This window comes from Oenanthe melanoleuca, chromosome 1, assembly GCF_029582105.1.
Source record: "Oenanthe melanoleuca isolate GR-GAL-2019-014 chromosome 1, OMel1.0, whole genome shotgun sequence".
NCBI lineage: Eukaryota > Metazoa > Chordata > Aves > Passeriformes > Muscicapidae > Oenanthe > Oenanthe melanoleuca.
Genome location: NC_079333.1, coordinates 98,803,180 through 98,820,103, shown reverse-complemented (window position 1 = coordinate 98,820,103; position 16,924 = coordinate 98,803,180). Strand labels below are relative to the sequence as shown.

The following is a 16,924-nucleotide window of genomic DNA, read 5'->3' as shown; positions in this document are numbered from 1 at the left end:
AGCTGAGATGTAAATATGATGGATGTGATAGAATTACTGAGTTGACTAACAAGAACACATTAAGTAGTCATAATGAAACTTGGATTAATTGCTTGGGTATATTTGTTTTTTAAAGTTTTTAACTTGTGATTCTGCCCACACATAATCTGTGTGCTTCACTGATCTTATTCTCCCTTGCCTCTATGGAGAGCCTCTGTCCCTGGCCCCTTGAAATAAGTGCTCAGTCATACATTCAATTGGACCTGTTCTGTGAAGGCTGTTGTTCATAGAGTGAGCAAAGAGAATGGGAGAAAACAGCCTGCAAAAAAACCAGCAGTGTGTTAAAGACACAAACAGCAGTTCCCATAAATTACATGTATTTGAGGAATATGTCTGTTCTGGGAAATAAAGGTAAGCAAGTTGAAGATGGTTCCATGCTGTGTTGTTTCAGCCCATATTCAGAACATTTTAACAGCTCATTTTGAGGACCCATTTCCTACATGATTCAGGTTCAACACATTTCTCCAAGTGCCAGGCAAACTGCAAACTCTATGGAAACACTGAGCTCTGGTATCTGAGGCTGGACCCAGAGACAGACATGAGTGATTGTTAACATACAGAAATGCAGACTTACTGTGTGTAATATTTTTTGTAATGGTTCAAAATTTTGTGATACAGAAATCAATAGTGTTAATAGTTCTAATGAGAAAAAAATAAAAAGATTACTGATTTTAATGTGTTGTTATAGGAAAAGCTGGAGGCTTTGATTCTACTGTTTTTCCCCACATCTTTTAGAGAACAGGCTGCTGCTTTGCACACACATATAGCATACTAATGGGATATTATTTTCCACCTCTCAGATCTCTTTTGAATTCAAATATATCTATTAGCACCTTTACACCTCAGCTTATGCATATCCCAAGCCTATGTGATTAACTATTTCTACAGTACCATTTGGTGGGTGGCATTGCAAATTACAGAATAACACAGGGAGACAGAATTTTCTGCTGTGGGTCTTAACACTGTGTATGGAAAACACAGAGGGGAAAAAAAGAGAGAGATTTAAAGTCATTTGGATCTGCATTATTTAAGCTGGCAGGGATCCAGGGCTTCTGATTTTAAGGCTGTGTATGGGTCAGGATGGTGACAGGTGAAGGGAAGCTTTGATAAGGGTTTTGAAGGCTGTTTCAGGAGCAGAGGTCAGTGCCAGTACAAGTCTGGTGGAGGAAATGTGTGTGGCTGAGAACTGTTCCCCAAAGGAAGGTGCAGAGTGAGACCTGGCTCAGGACAGCCAGGTGGGCATTGCATTTTCTGACTCTGGGCTGAGGCATTTGGCTGCTATAGAAAGATGGAGACAGACTTTGCATGGGGAACTGAGGGAGCAAGAACAAGGGTAAACAAGGGAAAAAATAACTTGTTTTGATGTGACTGAAATGTCACAGTGGTGAGGCACACCTGCCTGCATATCCCAGTGCCACCTTTGGGAGCACCCACTTGTCTGGCCTTTGAGGGCTCTTGATGTGGGTGAAAAAGGCAGTGAACTCACTCTGCTGCTTTATCACTTTATCCACAAACTTTGTGGGAGCCCGAGGCTGTCCTCACCTGGCTTCTGAGAGCAGGTTCAATACCTGAACAGTCTTGTCATATTTTATGTTTCCAGGCAACTTTGAAAGTTGCACTCCACTCTCAGGAGGGCATCAAGGGTCTTTCTGCTGAAGACAATAAAGACTGAGTCAGGTCTGCAGGCTGCATCAACCTAGGGATTTTTTTTTCATGTTTTTTCCTAGCAGACAAAAATAAAATGTTGGCTTTTCTGAAAAATGCAGTTAGTGGGATGATCCAGCTCTGGCAGTAGACTTGGGATATGGCAATACTGACAATCATCTGCTGCACTGCTCTCAGAGTCCTGGTGACTCTCCAGATAGTGTTAAAACTATCTTAAAACTGAGCTGTCTTGATGCTTTCCTGTTCAGAAACTTTGGCATTGTGGTTGAAGAGGAGAGGATTAATCTGTCAAGTGGTTCTGCCTGTTATGGTATGGACCTGCACCACTTACTGCAAGGGTATAAAACTGGATTGTTTCCTTCCCTCTCCTTGAATTTAGCACCAGTTCTACACTGTCTTCTGCAGTGATGACCTGCTCTGCTTCTCATTTCTGAGGGCAGGTTTGGACAAGCATCTTCCTGACCCTGATCTCCAAGTGCTGCTTTTCATTACAGTCCAGATAGGGCAGGGACTATGTGCTCTTCTATACTTACTTCCAAAGGACTCTCCAGAGACTTCAAAGCAATGTTGACTATGATTTCCAGCTACCTGCATGGAACAGATTTTATAAATAATTTCAATCCTGTCCTCAACTTTTGGGGCCTTTTTTGGAGATACTACTATTTAAAATTTTTTGGTTTTTGTCCTTAAAATCCTTACTGTTAATGAAGTTGCTTGCTAAGAACCTTTTGTAGAGAAGTTTGTCTTTTGTTCTGCAACCTGCTGGCTTGCTGTCATCATGAACCATAGCCATAGAGAAATGTCTGCCTTTGCCTTTACAGTAGTGATGCTTAATGGACTTGACAATCAAGTGGAGTTGCAACATGAACAACTCCTACAAGTTAGGTAAGTCTGAGAGCCTAATTGTTATCCTAAACTCCATGAGCTGAGTTTAACTTGGATGCTCTTTAGCCACCTTCTGGTACAAGACTCTGAAGCCAGTGTCAACATTTGAAAGTAAATCCAGTTCTTGACTTGTCACATTATAAGAATAGCCCCATTATGCTCAGCCAAAGGCCCATCAAGCCCAGTATCCTGTTTCTGACAGTAGCTGATAATTAAGGAAAGGGTGTAACTGCAGGGAAAGTATTGAGTGATATTTCCCCAGTATGTTCTCCCACCCCTCAGCAGTTCATGGCTTAAAGATTTTCTCAACTCTGTGTTTAATAAGTCTTTGTGGCCTTATCTTTTGTTGATTTGTCAGATTCTAGTTTTGCTTTCAGCATCTGCAGCACTTTTGGAGGCGAGTTTAGCAATTTAATGATTCGCTCTGTCAGAAAGTTCTCGCTTTTGTTTCTTTTAAAGCCCTGGCTGAAGATTTCATGTGATGCACCCCTATTTCTTGTATTTTGGGAAACAAAGCCTTTTATTCATCCCTTTGAGTCCACTCAAGATTTTTTAGAATTCTAATGAGAACCTAAACTGAATGATTTCCAGTATGATTTAAGGCTCTGTATTATGTCTTATGCTTTCTGGCTGTTTATATTCCTTTTGCTTTATGTTTATTTCATCTCCACAAATTTAATCATTTTGAGAAGATTATTTTGTCTAATTAAGGTAGAATTAATCCAGGGGCAGGGATAATTTGAGAGCCAGGATTTGAAGGTAGTTTATTTAATCTATGTGTCTTCAAATCCTTTGGATTCAATTTGCCCAGCTTTCATACTGATGGATGCTGTATTAAATTATTTAAATAGATGAATTAAATTTGGAGCAAACAGAGGCTAATGCATTTCACCCTCAAATAACACGCCCCTGTAGCCAGGGAGCTTTTCTAGGAGAACTGAGGAGAGCCATGAGCTGGAAGCACTGTATGCAAAACAGGGGGTAAGGGCCACACAAAAACCCCTTTGATTTATCCTCTAGAACGAATTTGTCAATTCCTTGTGGTCAGATTAGCAGAATGGAGCCAAGAAAGAAACCTCATAGAGATTGACCGTGTGAGCTGAAATAATAAGCAGCTGTTGCTCAAGAGAAAGCTCAGACCAGACTTGCAGAAATGTAATTAGCAGCGTTCTGGCTGAGCTGCTTGCATGCCTACAGCCTGCATAATGCTCTTCTGGGGGGCAGTGGTAATTTTTGGTGTCTCTTTTGGAGGGAGCTTCTTTCTCACTAAGATTGAGTAAACTGGAAAGGGATAAAAGAGATGGAAAAGAGCAGAATGTACTCTGCAGTACTCAGGGACACTAGATGGGGATATTTGCTTACTTTGTGGCTTTTGGTATCCCTCACAGCTTTGGTGGTGATGTTACTGAGGTACAAGGAAGGCTGGTGACATCCAGAGGGGGTTGTGTGGGACTTGAGGGGCAATCCACAGCTCTGTGGCCATTTCTCACTCTGCAGTTCCCATCTCAAACACAGCTGGTCTGTACAGCTCAGGACACGCTGAGATCTCTCTTCTGGCTGTGAAACTCAGGTCAGCATCATGTGGGACAGGATGATCTGGTTCTTCCTCTGGGAGAAGGAAGCAAATCTTCCCTATGGGAGAACCAAAACCATGGCAATGTTACCTTTGTGGGCCTGAAGCATTGCTGCTGTAGGTGTCACTGGTGTGTTTTTGAGGGCAAGAAAGGGACATGAAGCTATTTTTTGTATTCCTCTCCTTTACAAATCAATGTTGTTTAAAGCAGGAGACTCCTTCCCTGACCCAGAAGTCTTGGCTGCCCGTGATGTGTGCCCAGGGCTGTCACAGGGACACGACTGCTGCCTTTGCAGCCCTTGCAGAGCCCCTGGGCTGGAGTGGGCTCAGGGCAGTCCCAGGGAAGAGCACAGCCACAAGCACAGGGATTCACATGTCTCTGGTACTTGGGACAGATTGCAAAGGTGCCCATGGGATGCAACATAGAGCTGATGTGCTCTGGCTCTGGGGATGCTGGTGGCAGTGTTGGTAAATGCTGCTGCATATATTCTGTGCATGGTCAGGCTGAAAAAGGGCTCTAAAGAAAATAAGAAAGCCTTGAATTGTCTTGTTGGGGTGGTGAGTAGAAAATGAGGAAAAAAGGTGTGTTGTTGACAGTCTTCAAAATCCATGAAGGATAGATCACGTGTCTTATTAACAATTGTGGAACGTATGTAATAAAAACAACTTGCTTGGGTCAAATATCTACAGTTAGTGTATTAGGGAGCTCTTTTGATTTTTTTTTTTTTTTTTTGGTTCTGTTTGTTTGTGCCCACATACACTCAGAGGCAGATGCTCTATGTAATAACCATTTGTCAATATCTGCTAATATCAGAATTTGTTTCAGCCTTGAAAATACTATTGAGTGGTCAGTGAAGCGCAAGCATAGAGAGGAAGCTGCTGAGTCATAGATAGGTCCCCATGTTTGCTGTGTTCTAATGACTTTAACCTCTCTGACATTAAACACTCCCAGTGCCCTCTTCTACCATCTCTGCTGTTATTCTCAGCAAGGAAGTTGCTAAGCCATAGATTCTAGATGGTTGTTAAAGTCTCTTCTAATCCAAACCATTCAATGATTCTACTTTCCGAAGTTTGTTTGAGGTAAAGAAGACTGAGATCTTCTCCAAGTCTCATTTTGTATTCTAGAAATTTTAGAAAGTTTAGGCTTTGGTGCACTAAAAGATATAGTTGATTTTCAGAAGCAACAAATATCCTTTTTTCCCTACATGGATTCATTTCTTCATTGTACTTCTCTTAAGGGTTGCCTGCTGCAGGTTTTGTATACAGCCTAGCACTCAGCATACAAACACTTTCTGTGTAAAATTAACAACTGATGGAAATGTTTGCCTGAGCTAGTGGAGGTTTTTACATTTCTCTTTTATCAGGATCAGAAGGCTGCCTGAGCTGGATTATTTTCTTGGTTTAGTTTCTGACTTATTTTTTGCTCTTTTGCTTTGCCAGTGTATGTTTAGATGAAAAAAAGGGGGTGGAGGAGCTCTGTGAGTGATTCCTTTGATGAAACATTAATTGGTATCTACACATGCAGAGGTAGCAAACTGCTATTCTTGAAATGGGATCTCTACTCTTTTTGTGTAAGGGTTTGCATTTCTGAAAGGGATGGGCTTCTTAAGCTTATTGGTTTGGATTTTTTTTCAAGTGGATACAGAGTTTTCTCTTCAACAAGCTCCAGTCTCCAATCCCTGACTTTGGGCTTGCCTACATTTGGAAAGGAACCAAAATAACTATTCCAGAATAAGATCCCAGGAGGATATTTTAGAACTAGATTAAATTAAATTGGAAAGAAGAACTCTTATTTTGGAATAAGAGGATCCGCTTTGGGATTTATATTGAAATAAACCATCTCAGAATAATTGTACCTATTTTGGTATATTTCCAAGAGCAGACAAGAGCTGAGCAATGTTCTGAAATAATTATATTAAAATCTCAGGGATGTGATGGATAATGTAGAAAATTTCAATACTGAGTTAGAACAATTTGGAATGAGTGTGTCTGATGGTGTCATACACTTGTTCTGTGGGGTTTTTTGAGTTTAAGCAAAAGATCCCACCCTATGTATATAATTTGCTAATAACATTTTAGTATCAACACTACTGTGATGGGAACAGTCTTACAGACACAGGTCCCACCTCTGCACAACCTGCAGTCTAGAAATAATCCATTTGCTTTGTAATGCTATAGATATCAGCATGTCTGTTTTGCAGATAAAATAGGAGTTCTCAACTCTTTATAACATTTCTTCTTTATAACACTTGCTTATAACACTCCCTGTTTGTAACACTTATCGATAGCACTCTTTGTTCAGGCAAAACTGCTACTTAGGTTTGGTTTCTTTTCTGGAAGGAAAACAGAAGAGGATAGTTACAAGAAGAAGGAAATGATAAACAACCACGCATTTGTTCTGTATTTGTAGTTACTGTGCCACCCCTCTGCTGAGTTTGCTGTAGGTGGCACGTGAGTCATTACTGGTAAGGCAAAATCCATCTGCCTCATCACATCCTGTGGCATGGAACCAGTCCAGATGTGGGATGAATACATTGCCCCTATTTACATACACACAGGATGTATGGAGTGATGGTTTAAAGTAACACTTTCTCATTCAATAAGGAATGCTCACTGCTGAGAAAGTTTTATCTTCCTGGGTAAAATTTTTCTTGCCTCTTTAGGCACTTTCATTTATGCCTTGGCTCCCAATGAGTGGAGGTGGCAGGGATTTTCTCTGTGGCAAGAAAAGGTCACACTCTGTATTTACTCATATTCTAATCTTCCATGTACTTTCAATACTATTTTGTTCCATAGTGGAGGTCTGAAAAGAAGACGTGGAAATTCAGTGACACAATGTCAAGGTTATCCCACAAGTCAGCAAATCCATAATGTGATTTTTTTTCTCCCCTTTATGATATGCCATAATAAAAGAAGTTGATATAATATGAAAGCAAAAGGCAGTTTCTTCCTATCAAATTATCATATCTAGCATCAAGCCTGTGCTTGAAGGTAATTCTAGCTAATCCTTTGTAGCAATAAATATTTATTACATTTATCACATTGAATTTGTTTCTCCTTCATTTCATCCAATTACCTTTTCTACAACTGGAAAATATATCAGAGATGTTTCAACACATTTTTTATGGATGTTAACTTACTGTTCTCTTCTTGATCTTCTGTCAAGATGTGCTTTAATTAAAATGTTCATGTAACTTGTTCAAGTTTATCCTTCACTCCTTCAATATCCAGATAATTCATGGGTTTACTTTCAAAAGTGGAATATAGCAGTCCCAAGAACTGGTCTAGGACTGAAATTCTGTAGGTGTAGAAATTTCTAGGCAAGTTGCTATAATGCCAGAGTTTAGGATACTATAGTCAGAGGTCTGTCAGCATTGCTATTGCAGATATCTTTATCTGGTGTTTTGCTATTAAAATTTCCATAGGAAATACATATATAAATAGCCTCAATCAGCCAACTTTTTTTCAAATTAAAAAGACATATGGTTTCATAGTGTGAAAAGGCAGCTGGTGCTGCTCCCTCCCTCAGTAGCTCTGTGACAGTGGCACTGTATCACTCCCAGGAGACAGCAGGTTTTCCCACTGCTTCCTTACAGAGCCTGAGCTGTGGGTTCCCCACATGATGGCACCTCAGGGATTCCTTTTTCAATGGGAGTGTTTGTGGAGTTTGTGTGCACAGTGCAGGGATGGTGCTGCTCTCCTATCAATTGCATCTCGTGTTTCTTTCAGCTCCTTTCCCTATGTGCAAATCATGGTGTTAGGCAAGATGTGTGGGTTGCTTATTTGTGTTGTTCATATCCAATACAGGCTTTTTTAGCTGGGGTGATGTGAGGCCAGAAGATGGATTAAGACAGAAAGAATGGAGTGATTCAGAAATCTGTGATTGGTAAAGGGTTGTCATTAAATGGGGGAGTTTTAATTGAACTCTGCAGCCTTGGCTGCTTTCCTCCAAACTACTCACCAGTCCTGACAGTAACAAATAAGGTAAAAATCTTTGTGATAGGTACCTTGTAGGTACCATGGTGGCTTCCCCGTGCCAGTGATGAGCAGTGGACTGCTGGGTGAGCTATCCAAACTGCTTGGCTGTACACATTGCTTTGCCATATATACACAAAGTTGTTGTGAAATCACATTGGAATAAGGAAAGAAAATATTGGGGGGCTATTTCAGCCAAGTGACCTTGAGAGAAACATCTACTACACTTTACACAAGTTCACAAAACTGACTTCTCCTTAAGAGAGGGAAGAGAGTAGATGTCCAAAGGCTCAACCTTAGAAGCCTTTCCAGCTATCGGGGTGAAATTTCTCTCCTCTCTAGGGCCAGCCTGAGGAAACAAGAAAAGGTATAGGAAAAAGGATTAATTTCTTTGAATGTCTTTATCACCTCCTTCTCAGCATATGTCCTTTAAAGGAGGTGATACAGGACACTAATTACTGAGGTTAATGTTCTGAAATCCTTCCTTACTCAAGGCTATTTATGTGGTTGAGGAGACGTTAATACCTGCAATCAGTCACAGATTCACAAGGGAAGGTGCTGACCTTTTGAAGACTGTGGGGCTTAGGCCCCTGCATTCAAAGTCAGGTGTTGCCTGAAATCCTCTCTTTTTATTTCAGCCATCACAGAAATCCCAAAAGGGTTGGTTGCAACAAAACATTTGCAATATTAATGCAAGAAAATGTAAATCTTGACTTAAAAAGGGATCCATCTCCCCATCTGTCCAGATGTCTCTTTACAAACGTTCAGGTTTTAGGGAGATATTGGCAGCTTCTTTTATCAGGAAGTATTCCAGGTGGTTACTGCTCTTCCCTGAGTTCCTTCAGAGCATGGCACAGAGGAGGAACTCTGCTGCTCTGGGATTATGTGCTGCTGGAGAAGAAATAAATCTGCCCTAAGGCAGGCTCACAGTGGAACAGCCTAAAGGAAGATCTGGCATGTGCCCAAAATGTCTATTCCCTTCTGCTCTCCTGATGCTTCATCAATCATATCACCTGTGTGTCATGATTGTCAGCATGGAGAAAAATTTTTGGAGTGTTCTGGTTTCCTTGTACACTGGCAGGGTGTTTTGTTACTGGAAAAAAAGGTACCTTTTTATGGATACTAGCTCCTTAAATCAGGAATATCCATGTGGGAAGAGAGCCCACAGAAACAAACCCATTGTAGTAAGAGCTCTGTGAAACTCTGCAATTTATACTTTGTACAGAAAGATGAATATGTATATGTTAATCCACATTAACATACACATGGCTACATCAGTTAGATAAAAAAGTGAACCACATTCAGAACAACCTGTTTTTCACACATGCAGACACCAGACCTGCTCTGGGTGCCAGGTGACAATCTTCTTTGGAGCTGTGGAAGCTCCTGACTCCAGAGTCAGCAGGACTCTCATGGCTCTGGTTACCATTGCCTGCCCCTCAAAGAGGACACAGAACCTGCATTCCTCATACAAAAACCCAAACTAGCCAGACTCCAGCTCCTGCAGATATCTCTAACACACCAAGAAGCAGCAAGATAAGGGTACAAGGACCATTTCTTTCCCTCCTCACAGGCCACCTTTGAGCACTGATAGAGGCACCAGTAGAGGAAAAGTGCTTAAAGCAGTTAAGAACAAGCTAGGGGAACTCAGGCTGCACCTTGTCTCCTTAGACTACCTTACCTCTGGAGCATCACACCAACATAGACTCAAGTGTCTGAGTCAACAGGGCAGCTACATCAGCATTGGCATCCTTCACCTTAGAGCTACTGAACCGAGCACCTTCACACAAGTCTATTTCTTTTCCTCTGGGACATCTATGCCACACACTTAATTTGATGTTAAAATATTTGACCATTTTTTCTGCTACATAAATAAACAGATTTTAGCTGAATTATATGGAAAATACTATTTCCAAATTTTTCACGAAGTAGTATTAGATAAGCTACCACTTGGACTGAGAGCAAGTGTAGCACATTAATAATTTGGAAACATTTTAAATATCAGAAATGTGTAAAATAAAGATTGCATTCAAAGTTTATTTCCCACCCTTTTACCCACCCTCAAAGCCTCGAGCAGGGGAATAAGTGTAGCTTCATATGGGAACTTCAGTAGAATTAAATTTTAAATTCAGCAGTCACTAATGTTATTATATCCTTTCTGTAGTAATGCTCAAATGCCTGGCTCTGCCCGTGATTCCCTGGCTGTAGGCAGCATTCACTATGTACTTTCCCAGAGATTAGAGACACTTTCATAATACTCATTTTGGTGGTGGATCTTCCTTGTTTCTTTCTTACTTGAGGGCAAAACCAGATGATCTTGTTCTGAGGATCTCTGACAGTGGCTATTCCGTGTCTGGCAGTCACTACAATCTAATTCTGCTGGATGTAATTACCATAATTTATTCCCTGTAGATGGTTTCCAAAAATAGAAGTAGGTATAATCCTTGCCCTACAAGGCTCACACAAAAGACAGAGAATTAAAAAAACTAGCAGATAGAGGAGAAAAAATAAAAGAAGCAATGGCTATGGGAAGTACACAGAGAAAGATAAATTAAATCCAAATTAGTCCTTTAGTGTGATAGTGAGACTGAATAAGCAAGTTTATTAAAGGGAAAAAATACAATTCAACTAAAAGATAGAGATGCATGAATAGCTCTCAGAATAACACACAGAATGGCAGCATCCTGATGGTATAAACTCTACACTACAATTGAAAAACTTTCCCTCAGTTCAAATCACTTGTCTCTGGTGTCACCCTGTCAGTGTGATCCAGTAAGTAGCTTTGTCCTTCCTGAGGAACCCCATCCCTCTCCTATCACTGACTTTAAAATGCATCATTATCTCATTTCCTTGTCACATTCCAAATTGCTTTTAGAGTCTGTTGGGCTCTCCACAGGCAATGAAAAAGCTGTGAGCACAAGCCTTGATGCTCAGAGCCCCCAACAGATCCTGGATCACACTTCACCTTCCAGGCTGGGTGCTCTCTCTTGTTGCACAAGGATTTCCTGAAGGTAAGGAAGCCCTTTAGTAAGACAGGGATGGGGATGCTGTAAACCCCAGATCTGCTTCTTCTCTCAGGGTTTTTCATCTCTGTTAGTACCTGCTGCTGCAGCCTCACGTGCTGCCATGTATTTGTCTGCACCCTGTCCCTGTGATGTGTGGCCTTGCTGCTGTTCCTCCCTGACAGATGGCTTGAAAACTTGCTTGAAGTTTGCAGAGAAAACCTGCATGGAACAGGCTTGAGCCTGGCTCTTGTGTGGTCTCATGTGGAGGGGAAGTCATGCCTGGCTGAAGTAGCACACAGAAAATGGATATCCCAGGCATGAAGTCCTGTGGTCACCTAGAATCTTATCCCCTTCAACTCTGGGTGCCATGCCCTAGGCTTTGCTGGTTGCTCTTGGTTTTGCATTTCTACAGCCTGAGTGTTCTCTGCTATTTATGGGATTTCAGGCTTTACTCATCTTGCTGCTTCCTGCAAGTTTCTGTGGATGTGTCCTTCATGGATAGTACAGCCACATGCTCATGTTTATGTGTAGCACATTTTACCTCATGGGACACCTGGTGTCTCCAGCACAGGGACTCCTTCTGCCTTCCTTGGCCTTTGGAGCAGGCTGCTTTTGGGAAAAGTCTATATCATAAGAAAGCCTCAATGAATGGGGAAAATATATCAATAAAGCAATTTATTGCTCCAATTCTGAAATCCCCCTGCAACCTTTACCCTAGTATACAAGCAAGTATATCAGTGGTTGACTTTTCCTATAAAGCCATGGAATTTTCTCCTTTCCTTTGCGTGCAGGAATTTCTGGATAATCTGGGGGTAGGAAAAGGGATGGTGCTGATTTTGCTGTCACATCAAATTACTTGTGCATACTTAGCACTGTCTTTTTTGTGTTGATTTCAGGATTGGTCTCCAGGCTCCATACTGAAAAGCTGCTCCCAACATTGTTTTGGCTGTTTGTTGCTTCCTGTCTTTCAGGACAGTGAAACATCTGGCCCAAAGATACAAGCTGCTCTCCACAGTGAACATACCAGTGATGGCCAGATGGAAATGTGCCACATTCCTGTGTCCCACTGCACACTCAGGGAATGGCATGGGAATTGCAGCTATGGCAAATTCCTACCTGTAATCCTTACCTGTAATCCTTACCTGTAATCCCTACCTTTAATTCCTGCCTGTAATTCCTACCTGTAATCTCTATCTATAATTCCTACCTGTAGTTCCTACCTGTCTGTAATTCCTACCTATAATCCCTACCTGTAATTCTTACCTGCCTGTAATTCCTACCTGCCTGTAATTCCTACCTGTAATGCCTACCTGTAATAATTTCTACCTGCCTGTAATTCCTACCTGCCTATAATTTCTGCCTGTAGTTCCTACCTGCCTGTCATCCCTACATGTAATTCATACCTGCCTGTAATTTCTACCTGTAATCCCTACCTGTAATCCTTACCTGCCTTTAATTCCTACCTGTAATTCCTACCTATAATCCCTACCTGTAATCCCTATCTGCCTGTAATTCTTATCTGCCTGTAATTCCTACCTATAATCCCTTCCTGTAATAATTCCTACTTGCCTGTAATTCCTAACTGTAATTCCTACCTGTAATTCCCACCTTCCTGTAATCCCTCACCTATAATCCCTACCTACTTGTAATTCCTACCTGCCTGTGATTCCTACCTATAATCCCTACCTGTAATCCCTACCTGTGGTCCCTACCTGCCTGTAATTCCTGCCTGTAGCAGGGGGGCAGGAGCTGCTGTGTTTGAGGGGAGATGAGGGCACCACATCCCATGGGCAGCTGCCTCTCAGGTGTGGAGCAATGGGGAATCAGGAATTCAGCAAATGCCTGCTTTCCCTGCCTGTAAATTGGCTTAGCAGGTGTGTGGGTGTGCATGCTGTAGGTGTCTCAGACTTGTTAATAAAGTTAAGGATATGAATAAAATTTAACTGCATGGTGCTCCTGCCACTGCAGTTCACTGGTAGCAGTAGTTGGGTGAGAGAGAGGATGCTGTGGATGCACAAAATTAGTCTTCCTGCCATCTTTACCTTCTGATTCCATTTCACTGGGAATCAAACAAATTTACAGTGTTTTAACTAGAGAATATTTTGATTAAAGTTTCTCTTTAGAAGGACAAATAAATCTTCATTCTGTGATTAAGAAGGCACAATTAAGTAATTAAAAAATAAAATGTTTGCTTATGAGGTGTGTTCCACTAACGGTATATAAATTCAATGTAAGTTTAAATTTATGTCTTTCTTAATGTGACACATATTTTCTTCCATTTTTTATTAATTCAAGAAGAATGTTTTTTTACTTATCTTTTAGATAAATAGATAAAAATTTAGAGAAATTTAAAAAGAAAGAATACTTACATTTGTAGTTCATTATTGTAAATTTGCCATGACAGAAGGCTATAAAACACTGTTTTGGAGAAGAGGGTGTCCAAAAAACAGCTTTTGAGGAAAAGTAAATAGTGAGGGGAAAGGATGCACTAAGCTAAGACCTCACCAAAAGAACAAAGCACCACGGAGATGTGTCTGGATACAAGTACAAAGCATAAACACAAAGGAGTCTGATTACTCAAATAGTTTGTTTCTTAGGTTTATTAAAAATGACAAGAAATTTAATACAGAAATCAAGGTATTTGTAAAACACTAAAGGTGAAACTGCTTGCCATTTACAACCAGTGCTTTTTATGTTGCATTTCATAAGAACTGCCTGTCTCTGTCCAAAGCAGAACCAAAAAAAGGAATAAAATAAATAAGAAATGGTGCATTGTGATCACAATCATAGGCTGTTTATATGTATGCTTCAAATTAAGGGTTTGGTGTCATGGAAACAGCTTCTTCATTTGGAAAGCTCTGCGGCAGTGTGAGGAGGGAAAGTCTGGGGAGGGCGAGAGGCAGAGGGAGCGCAGGAGCGCGGCCGGGAGCCTCCCCAGAACCAGCACTGCCTCCCTTCCCGAAACACGGAGGGCAGGGCTCTGCAGGAGTGCACAGGAATGCACAGGAATGCACAATAAAGCACAATAGTGCACAATAATACACAGTAATGAACAACAGTGCACAGTAATGCACAGTAATTCACAGGAATGCACAATAGTGCACAGTAATGCACAGGAATGCACAGTAATGCACAGGAATGCACAATAAAGCACAATAGTGCACAATAATACACAGTAATGAACAACAGTGCACAGTAATGCACAGTAATTCACAGGAATGCACAATAATGCACAATAGTGCACAGTAATGCACAGGAATGCACAGGAATGCACAATAATGCACAATAGTGCACAATAATGCACAGTAATGCACAACAGTGCACAGTAATGCACAGTAATGCACAATAATGCACAGTAATGCACAGGAATGCACAATAGTGCAGAATAATGCACAGGGATGCACAATAGTGCACAGTAATGCAGAGGAATGCACAGTAATGCACAATAATGCACAGTAATGCACAATAATGCACAATAGTGCACAATAATGCACAATGGTGCACAATAATGCACAGGAATGCACAGGAATGCACAGGAATGTACAATAGTGCAGAATAATGCACAGGAATGCACAGTAATGCACAATAATGCACAGTAATGCACAATAATGCACAATAGTGCACAATAATGCACAATGGTGCACAATAATGCACAGGAATGCACAGGAATGTACAATAGTGCAGAATAATGCACAGGAATGCACAGTAATGCACAGGAATGCACAATAAAGCACAATAGTGCACAATAATACACAGTAATGAACAACAGTGCACAGTAATGCACAGTAATTCACAGGAATGCACAATAATGCACAATAGTGCAGAATAATGCACAGGAATGCACAGTAATGCACAGTAATGCACAATAATGCACATCATCCCCTCTCTGCTGTTTGTCATCAGTTTGTGGCTTATATTGTACTTAATGCACAGTGTAGTTCTGAACACTTTTAAAGGGAATTTTCTTTGCTGAAGGGATGTGTATATATATATATGTATGTATGTATATACACACACACATATATAGATCTGTCATGTATTTTTGTAAATGGACTTTACCTAAATATGGTATTTATCCACCGAAGCAAATGAGTCCAGAATTTCTATAAATACTGTTTGTTCAGTTCTGCTTGTGTGCATATATGCATAGTATATTTTGTGTAATTTTAGTGCTAAAAAGACATTCCCTGTTGCTCCGCATCAAAGGAAAGTAGTCATTTGTGTAAAGAGCTTCTAAAATTTACCAGGAGAGAAACCTCTCCAATGAATACCAAATTACAATAGATGGCTGGGAATTAACACCACCACTTGCATTGTCCTAGCTTGGAAGCCAATTTATGCTCATTTTGTGGGCACAGTTGAGATTACTCAGTAATTGATTGCATTAAGAAGTAACAGGAGAGCTTTACAGGGACTAAATTAAGGGCCTGTGCTATATTTCTGCTGTGTTGCTGTCATGAACATCACCAAGGAGCAGAAACAGACCAATCCTATAAATCAGATATATTTTTTTAAGCATAGTAAAGTTAGGTGTAAGATCCTGTGGTGGGACCATGTGAAGGCAGTGGAGATGTTCCCCACTCCTTCACAAAGCTCAGGTTGGCATCATGGAACGATCTGGTTGCAGGGCAGTGTGAATCTTTGCTGCTTTCACAGTGGGAGCAAACATGTTCCTTCCTTGGGCTCCAGATGAAAATGCTGCTCTGCTGTCCACCTAACTTCCTAACCCAGCTAGGTGTGAAAATTTTGGTGATTTGAGCATCTTGTGATGGTGCCCAGATCTTGGGAGACCTGTTAGACAAGTGGTTAAATTCCAAAATCAGGAGAGAGCTATGTCCCCAGCCCAGGGGGAAAGAGCTGCCCACACCAAAGCAGGGGTTGAGGTTGGGGCCACAGTGTTTTTGGAAAGGGAAGAGCCACTGAGGAGCTGCTGGCTGCCTGGGTAAGGGGGCAGCCCCAGGGGGAATGAGGGCATCCATGGTGTGGGTCTGGTTTATAAACAGCTTTCACTGGGCTCATGTCCTGCCCTGTGCTCACACCCAGAGGTGACTGCTTGTGGTTTGGCTTCCTGGCACAGAGGAGTTTCTGCATCCACTGCCTGTTCTCCAGTCTGGGCATGTGGAAGAGAAGGAGAGAAGTTTCAGGAAAAAAAAAAATCAAATTAATTTGTCTGAAACAGGTCACTTTGGTTTAAAGCTGTCATTTATCTCCCCTGTACCTGAAAGAAATGGTGTTTCTTTTAGCACCAGAACTGAAAAAGGAGTAGTGAGGGTTTTTTTGTGTGTTTTTCTTTCTTTTTTTTTTTTTAATAATTTCTAGTTTATGAAATATGCTAAATGAAGCACCTGTCCTCACAGACAGCCTGGAAGAAAGAGAGAGGCTGCAATTCTGCCTGCTTTCATTACAGTTCCTGTAGTGGCACAGATGCACCCCTGTTAATTCTGCAGGAAGGATGCTTCTGGTGCAGCAATGAATTCTGCTGAATGGAATTCTGGTGCAGCAAAATCCAAGTGCAGCTTTGGCAATGAAGGTTCATAAAGGAGAGTTTGGTGTTGCTGTGAGAAGGGCTCAGAACTGCAGTGGCAGCATCTCACTGGGAAGACACCACCTAAGAAAACCAGCTCATTCTTGTCTGCTGTGCAAAGCAGGTGTGTTAAAGAAACTGGAGGTGGAATGGTAATTGTGAGAAAAGTGCTAAATTCTCAGAGGGAAAAAAAAAATTCATTAATGCAAAGGAAAAAAAGTCAACAAATCTTTCATCAAACCTTGAAAATTATAGAAA

The 16,924-nt window shown here is 41.1% G+C and overlaps 2 long non-coding RNA genes across 2 annotated transcripts; one reads left to right on the top strand and one right to left on the bottom strand.

The window, feature by feature from the left end:
- Positions 1-2,526: 2,526 nt before the first annotated feature.
- LOC130260545 (uncharacterized) lies at positions 2,527-12,118 on the top strand. The gene is made up of 3 exons (XR_008841808.1): positions 2,527-2,589; positions 11,034-11,148; positions 12,039-12,118. It is a non-coding gene; the product is annotated as an uncharacterized LOC130260545 (long non-coding RNA).
- Positions 12,119-12,138: 20 nt separating this feature from the next.
- LOC130260539 (uncharacterized) lies at positions 12,139-13,974 on the bottom strand. The gene is made up of 3 exons (XR_008841807.1): positions 12,769-13,974; positions 12,423-12,439; positions 12,139-12,349 (listed from the first exon to the last, which is right to left on the bottom strand). It is a non-coding gene; the product is annotated as an uncharacterized LOC130260539 (long non-coding RNA).
- Between the last annotated feature and the right edge of the window lie 2,950 nt (positions 13,975-16,924).